Source organism: Thalassophryne amazonica, chromosome 2, assembly GCF_902500255.1.
Source record: "Thalassophryne amazonica chromosome 2, fThaAma1.1, whole genome shotgun sequence".
Taxonomy (NCBI): domain Eukaryota; kingdom Metazoa; phylum Chordata; class Actinopteri; order Batrachoidiformes; family Batrachoididae; genus Thalassophryne; species Thalassophryne amazonica.
In genome coordinates this window covers 94,699,528-94,708,290 of record NC_047104.1, presented here as the reverse complement: position 1 = coordinate 94,708,290, position 8,763 = coordinate 94,699,528, and the positions used below count along the sequence as shown (strand labels likewise).

Sequence of the window (8,763 nt, the reverse complement as noted above, 5' to 3'; positions counted from 1 at the left end):
CAAAATGAAAATAAATTAAATTAGTTTTCGGACTCTTCTTCCGTCTTCATACTTCACAATAAAGTCGCCGTCATCCTTCTCCTTCTCTTCTTCTCCTCCCACCTCTTCTTCTTCTGTCGAGTTTTTTGGCGGTTTTGCAAACCAATGTGGTGCATTACCGCCGCCAACGTGTTGGATGTGGAACAACGTGTGCTAAAATGAGGTGGAGATAACGGAGGGAGTAGAGGGAAATAAATAAATAAAGGTTTGGGAAATTACACTGTATTATATTCTCGTGAATAATCCTGTTTCCATTCAAATATGCCAATACATGCCTCCAAGCTCGTGGTACAATTGTAGAAAAAGAAGGTAATGTGTATGTTGTGGAGCTTTCAAGACGTCATCAATCCCAGCTCTTCAGGTAGCGGTTGGAGAATTACCACCATTGACTTTGAGGCGTCTCCATTTCCTTTCTGCAAGTGGCTATTCGCACGGCCGCCGTGTCCATAACTCTCATTTGGCTATTCGCACGGCAAGACTCTGGTGGTAAAACTTGGAACTACTTGTATAAATAAATGTAGCAGGACGAAGGTCCCGGGTCCTGACTGAAAAGACGTTCCCGCTAGCTTGGTATCGCTCGCTATCTTTGGCTGACCTGGTAGAGGAATGGTCTTTAGTGCGAGCCGTCCGGGTTCGATCCCACCGCAGTCGCGGTTACACAAACATACTGCATTAAATGAGAGTTATAGACACGACCGAATAAAAATCGAAAAATATTAAAGGAGTTTAAGACATCTTGAATGCAGTGTTTGTTTATACAAGTAGTTCCAAGTTTTGCCACCAGTCTTGCCGTGCGAATAGCCAAATGAGAGTTATGGGACACGGCCGCCGGCCGCGACCTTATTTTTTTTTCCCAGAAGCTTTATGTAAAATTACAACTGTACAGTCAAGTATACAAATCTATGGTGTATTGGGATGAATTTGCAGTGTCACAAACAGACACATCCAACCAAAAATGTTTGAAACCCCTATTGGAAGCATGGTAAGATTGAGTCTAATAGTTTTGGTTGGGTAGGAAACTAGTCAGGGATAGAAACTAAGATTGTCTAATCTAACACATAGTTGCGTAGTACCATTGTCTATTATTACCCCTCGGTTTTCCCTATGCCCCAAGTAGATTTTAAGATGGAGAAACTGTCAAAGGACAGTAAAAAGTACGGTGGGATGGCCAGTCTAGTTCAGCGGTATCTTGCTATGAAATATACGGATGTGATTCATGTGTTTACTGATGGATCTAAAGATCCAGTCACAGGAAAGACGGGGGCAGCAGTTTATATTCCCCAATTTCATAAGACAATCATAAAAAAGACTGTCAGATCATTTGGCTGCCTTTTCTGTGGAAATGCTAGCAATTGTGCTGACACTGTGGTGGGTAGAGGAGGTGAAGTTCAGTCACTAGGTCATCTGTTTGGTTTCAATGGCAGCATTAATCAGCATCTCAAATGGCAAATCTGTTTGCAGGCCAGACCTGATCAATGACATTCTTCAAAGCCTATTTAAACTACAGCAACAGAATATTTCAGTATGTTTCATGTGGGTTCAATCTTATTCTGGAATTGGGACAGGGAATCTAAGGTTCAGTTTATATTAAAATTCAGGGACAGGTTGGGTCAAGGAAACAGGAGAGTGGAGTCACAGGAAAGAAGTAATCATCACACTCTCAACATCACTGGAACACTGAAACCGTCAGTGTTTGAGATGCAGCAGAAGAGAGACTGTGGAGCACGTGTTACTGGAGTGCCAAGAATATAACCGACAGAGAAGAATTCTATTAGATGATGTCAGAACACCAGGACAAAGCAGTTTAACACTTACACCACCGCACCTGCTTGGAGGCATGTAATTCCATATTTAAAGGGAACAGGATTATCGAATAGGATATAGTACAGTGCAATTCCCCCAACCTTCTTTTTTCTTCCTTCCCTCCCTTATGTCTCTATACGTCAGACTCCATGACTTCACAGCTAAACACTTGGTGGCGGTAATGCACCGTGTCGGTTTGCAAACTGACAAAAAAAAATCGATAGTAGAAGAAGAAGAAGAAGAAGAAGAAGAAGAAGAAGAAGAAGAAGAAGAAGAAGAAGAAGAAGTTGTTGTTGCTGCTGCTGCTGCTGCTGCTGCTGAAGCTGAAGCTGTCCTTTTAAGCAGTGGTTTTTATATTTTTATATTTTCCTGCTTATGTTTCATCACTGAGGACACTTTGAATACGATTCCCCGGTGAGTAGCACTCAACACAGGAATGTCTCTTTTGAAGGTCAGGCAAAATAATTTTGTTTTACTACCACGGTGGCTAGATTGGAGCAGTGCGGCGTTTAAAAGAAATGAGCCGGTGTTACCAGCGCAAAATTCAAAAGCCAGCATCTGTGATGGTATGGGGTGTGTTAGTGCCCGTGGCATGGGCAACTTACAAATCTGTGAGCGCACCATCAATGCTGAAAGGTACATCCAGGTTTTGGAGCAACACATGCTGATGGCCAAAAGTTTCAGGAAAGAAGAACTGGGGCTGTGAATTCTCGAGAATGACATGAACTGAGTGCCATAAACTTATGTTAATTCATATTACAAGGGGAATTTCGCAACTTCAAAATTTTACTGTATTGTTTGTTCTCTGTTCCTAAGAAAAAACCTCCCTCATCACTTTTTTTTCTGATGTCAAGGATGATAAATTTTTTTATGGGGCCTAATTGTTCCTAATGCTGCTTTGCAGTGAAACTAGAAATTTCTGGGATTGTTCCAACATTCCTCTATTCCAATGAGACAAAGCTAAGCATTTGTGGGTTCCATTCACTTATGGTGTCATGTTGTTTAGACATCTAAAGCACCTATGGACATAATTTTAACAAGCTCTAAGAAACTTCAACATGTTCACCACAACAGTAGCATAAAGCATCGCAATCTGTAGAATGACACATTTATTTAACGGTACATTTTGCCCAGAATGCATCGCAATGGTATGCTAATAGTATGCTAATCATGTGAATGATGTAGTGGGTACTGACTTTCTGATTGGCTGAGAAATTTACATAATACCAGAAGACCTGCACCCTGGTTCTTCTTTCCTGAAACTTGTGGCCATCTGCAAGACAACCTGCACACATTGGGTAATAGAAGCGACAAGTTCCAAAGTTCTGAGCCTGGCTCGGTAAACTTAGCGGATGTGTCGGTTTAAAATGGTTTCCGCTGACACCCCCATCCTCTAAATGCAGCAGGTTATGCGACTTGATGACACAAGTGTAGATGTTGAGTGCAGTATGTGAATCGGAAATATCATGGAATTGGACCAATCAAAGTTTTGATACTGCACAAGAATTCTTGAAGTGCGCAAAGCTTTGCTCCACAACTGTATGTGTTGTTCTTATTTCTAAACCTTTCAAGTATTTCAGAAAAATCCAGAGTGTCTTTGGTTTCTATCCTATAGAGGTATATGATAGAAAAGCCTTTCTATGCTATGTTTCTAGCCTCTTTCCAACACTGGAAGCGTGCAGAGCGCTTCCGGAATTGCTTGTCAAATGCGGAAGTGCAAAAACAATAGTCTGTCCTGATTTGCATCCTTTGAACTTCATTGCCTTGTAGCTGCATAAAAGCAACTGTAGCAACAAGCAGTTTCTATTACAGTCTGTATTCAACCATTGCAGATAGACTGGCATCCTGTCCAGAGTGTACCAGCACCCTGGACAGGACCTCACATCCCATGAATGCTGGGATGGGCTCCAGCCCCCCCGTGACCCTTAATTGGAATAAGGGGTATAGAAAATTAATGAAAATTTTAAAAACCCACAATGACTCTGACATGTTCTTTAGGGTTCATTGCTGGCAGGATGAATCCAACATGTTGTTGTTATTATTATTATTATTATTATTATTTTCCCCAGTCAACTTCATTATTAATAAACATCCATTCATAAATTTCAGACCTGCAACATATTCCAAAACAACTTGGGATAGGGGCAATTTTGGGTTAGTAATGAGGTTAAAAAAAAAAAAAAAATTTAATCCAGATTCAAGAGAGACAGAAACTGTGGAGAAGAGAGAGTGAATGAACTTGATTTGAAGAATTTCCTTCGACATTTAAAACATCCACAAGTCCCAAGTAAGGTCAGTGAGACTGTGGGTCACTAACGCATCAATAATAAATTTCTAACCATACAACTGGACATCTTTGGTCTAGGCAGATATGGGTGTAGGCAATAACTTTCAGGGTGCAGCACAAGTGCTCACAAAAAAACAAAAACAAAACAAAACAAAAAAAAAAAACACAAAAAGCAGGCTTTCTTTTGCATAAACCTAGTTCCAGTTGTTCATTGGCACTTCAAGTCAATCAGTATGTCACACATGGGGAGTGGGCACTGTCTATTTCTTGCAGGCACCTCTGCTTGAAGAAGCACTTACAAAAACATCCCTGTCTAAAGGAGAGAAACCTGCGATGCGCTGGTGTTTGAGATGAAACTTCAGCCACTGACCCAACAATGGCGCGGTTTATATGTGTACATAAACATATACCATATGCGCATGTTTCAGCATTCTAAAGAGCAGCATTGCCAGTCAGGTTATTGTGCTTTCAGAGCATTCTTTATTTTTGGAGTTGTCTCATGATGTCATTGAGGATTCCTCACTACACAGGGAATAGTTGGTGTTGTATATTAATACAGCATCATCTACAAAACTAGGTTCTGACTCACACACAAAACTTCTTTCTGGTCCGTGTACCTTGCAGCCATATATTTTTGTTTTGAAACGAGGGAAACCCAAATTGGGAAATGACCCAGTTTGTTTTGATGTAAATAAACAAAATTGTCTGATTTTCTTTTGTGTGTTTCTAAATGCAAGTCAGGAATTACAATATTTGTTGTGAAAATCACTTTCTTAGTTTTGGCTTTTCTGTACACTAATATTGGCGCAGCTTAGCTAAACATTTCTGTAACAATTGCACATTTTGTGATAAAAGCATACAATTTAGTACACATATAACCAAAGGTATTCCAAATAAAACTGTGTATTAGGTCATCATGAATTTTCAATGTGTCACCCATGGCAGCCATTTTTCAAATGAAAATTGAAAAATGCTCCAATCATATTGAAAGAAATGATACATTATTTGTCTGATCATAAAGATTCCAGAAAGGTATCATTTGTGTTATTTATGACTGAATGTTATGAATTGGGTTTTAAAAAGGAATAGTTTGCGTCATGCTTAGTTGTCATATTAAGGTATAACACATCATAGAATCCAACAGACGTCAGCCTTGTTTGACATCAACTTGGAGACTAAAAACATTGGCACAGTCAAACTATTCCATGTATTAACCTATTAGCTCAGCCAATAATCTATCACTTTTTTTACAACCAAAATTAGAACTCTTGACCCTTGTACGAACAGAACTTGACCTGCTGTTTTTACCCCATCACACCATAGAATTCAGTCATAGATAGTCCGTATTATCCCTTTTTTGGTGCTTTATGAGCAGACAAATGTCCTTTTGGCTGCTCCCATTTTTGTTCTGGGTCGCCACAGCGGATATAGTCAGATCCGCATTAGCATTTGGCATGTTTTGTGCTGGATGCCCTTCCTGATTTATGATCAAACAAATAATGATATATTTGCCAGTATAATTTAACAATTTTCATTTTGAAAAATGGCTGCCATGTGTGACATTGAAAATTCACGATAGCCCAATATCCAGTTTTATTTGTAATAGCTTTAGCTATATGTGTACCAAATTTCATGCTTTTATCACAAAAGTGCAGTTATTTTGCCCATCTACTGCACTGCAATGCCAAGTTCTGTGTGAAGTTTAAACATCTGCATCATCACTTGGTATGAAGAAGGAACTTATGTCATCGGTTCACTTGTGTTTCTTAGCTACAGCTTTGTTTATTAGCAGTGCTAGTTGTGAGCATAGCTCAGTGCTAAAGCTTACTAAAACAAACAATTTACAGATTTACCTATATCAAAACAGCAATGGGGCCATGCCCAACTGTAGTTTTCCCATTTCAAAATGAATTGGCCATAAAGTAGAACAATCTTTTCTCTCTCATTAGTTAAATCTAGTTGAGGTTTTCCATCACAGAGTGGTGGCTGTCAGTGCATGAGTGTATAATAACAGCTTCTTTTTTCCCTCATTATACTGCAGAGAGACCTGGACCCAGATGACCAAAACATGATGGCCCTCCTCCCAGAGCTAGTTGAGGCAATGATTTTTTCATTTTGGTTGTATTGTCCATATAGAAAATGTACAGATTTTAAATGTACATTGTAAACATTTTAAAGGAGTGGAGCTACCACTTTAACACTTTCCTTTCTTACATGCATTTTATTAAGACTCAGATGAATGACCTGGAAATGTTACTGAAGCAGAGTGCAGAGGAGAAGAGGAACGCCGAGTCACAGGAGCAGAAGTTAACACTCAAAAATGAGCTACTGAGGAGCTCCCTGGAACGTGAACAACAGTCTCTGTTCACCTTACAGGAGGAACTGAGAAAACTGCACTCTAAACTCAGAGAACTAGAGGATCGGGGTGAAGGTGTCGATTTTTTGCTGTTGGAAACCAAAGGTTAAAAGAGCAGCTAGAGGAGGAGAGGGCAACTTTTGCAAAGCTTCCGTGGCCAAGAGCGAGGAATCATGGCTGAAGCAGCGACACCTGAGGAAGAATCTCGATAAGGAAGACAGGTTACAGAGGAGCTGAGGAAAGAGTTGAATCTGTTAAGGGGACACTTGACAGGATTTGAAGAGGAAGCCAGTTCAGAGGCTGAAGAGTTACAGGCAAGTCTGGCAGAGCTGGAGAAGCGGCTCCGCTTCGAGCTGCAGCGCTCTGACCTTTGGGAGCGGACTGTATGTGGAAACTAAAGAAAAGGCCAAGGAGAGACAGAGTCCAAAATCAAAAAACCAAAAGCAGGCATGGCTGTGAAAGTGAAAGAGACATTTATGCTGTGAAGAACTCAACAAAGGAGTTTGTCCAATCATCACAAAGAACAGATTAAGAAAGCCAAGGAAGCTGTTAAAGAGAACCTGAGGAAATTCTCAGATTCTGTCAAATCACGTTCCGCAACTTAAGGATTCAGCTTCGACTTTCATTAACAAGGCCACCGGCTTTACCATGGGAAAGGTGATGAAAAGAACTCCAGAGAGTCATGGCAGTACGGGTCCCGCAAGCCTCATCACAAACACCCATGGAAACTGATGAATCATTCCATGTCAATTACAACACTCGAAACAGGGAGACAAAGCTGATGGTGAGCGTAGTCAAACACCCCACAAGGCTCATGCAAAAAGTGCTCCAGTGTTTTTGATTGTGCTTATGAGGAGTCCATGAATCTCTTCAAGAAAGCTATAAAGCCTGTAAGAGCAGACGAGTTTTCCCAAATCCTTCGGAGATACCTCCATCAAGAGGTCGACCACTTCCATCATTGGAATGAGCTGGAAATGTTCATCAATAACTTCTTCCACAATGGTGTTTTTATTCATGACCAAATGCTGTTCACAGACTTTGTCAGTAATGTGGAGATTATTTGTCCGACATACTTGAGTATCATGGATTAGACGATGAAGTTATTGAAAATCTTGATGATTACATCTACCAGCACTTCTTTGGAAACCGTACTCGAAAACTACAGTCCAAGGTAAGTGTCCCATTTCTTCCATAATCATACATCAGCCAGTTGTATGCTTCATTTATATGGTAAAAAAATTACATTAATACATCTGTTTTGTGGTTAATCACTCAGAGGCCCTCTGAAAGACCAGACAGAGACTCTAAACAGGAGTCAGGACACGACCATCACCAGCGTAAGCACCAGAAAGCAAGATCTCGACAAGAACAGAAGTGGAGCAGATCAGGAAGGAGTGCAGACAGACACATGGCCGATGTCAAAATAGAGTTAGGTCCTATGCCGTTGACCCAAAATATTGAAATATAGAGCCACCGGCTTAGAGATTCAAATATTGTTTTGTTTGTATTTGGATTCAGGCTTTTTGTACATTTGCACAATTTTTAACTGCTTAATGCTACTGAATATTTTGTGCTTTCTGTGTTTAGTGCAGTATTTTCACAAAAGATCTTCAAGCTAACAGCTGCCTAGGCTAGGTGTGAGGTTGAAATATGGTGGTGGCCTCAAACACCTGTCTGCGTCAGAGTGCAGCAGACCACAGCATTTTATTTTCAGCTTTGGTGAAACAGTTATCTTACTGGCAAGTGCTGCAACTGACATCTCAGTGTACTTGTGCTTTCATTCACAACGCAGTTTGCACGAGGTCCCACCTACGTGCATGACGCATGGAATGATTGACAGTGAAGACATTTTGTATACTGAGAATCAGTATCCCACATAGCAGTGGATGGAATATGTTTTAATTCAAGTCTCAATGCAGTTGCTACACTTCCAGTATTTTGTGGTACTTTTGAGTTCCTGTGTTGTCCAGTTTGCCTGCTACTTGCACTTATGTGTGACGGAGGCCAGCAGGAGTTGCTGTGCACATGGTAGTCATAACCCATTTGCGTTCTTTCTAAAGATCCGCTTGCACCACACTGTTACAGATAATACTCCATAGATCCTGAAGGTAGCACGCTACACCTAATTGTACTCCGTGGTTTTGATGTAAAGATTTAATTATGAGCACCATCACAATATTTTCATTGAGATACGTGCCTTCTGTTACAAAAGAAACATGGCATCATCCAACACAGTCATTGCCACGCTTTGTCTCAGCATTAGTTTCATTCTTGTAGA

General features: G+C 40.5%; 1 pseudogene; it reads left to right on the top strand.

The window, feature by feature from the left end:
- Positions 1–4,128: 4,128 nt before the first annotated feature.
- On the top strand, positions 4,129–8,147 carry LOC117527443 (annotated as a pseudogene).
- Positions 8,148–8,763: the final 616 nt, after the last annotated feature.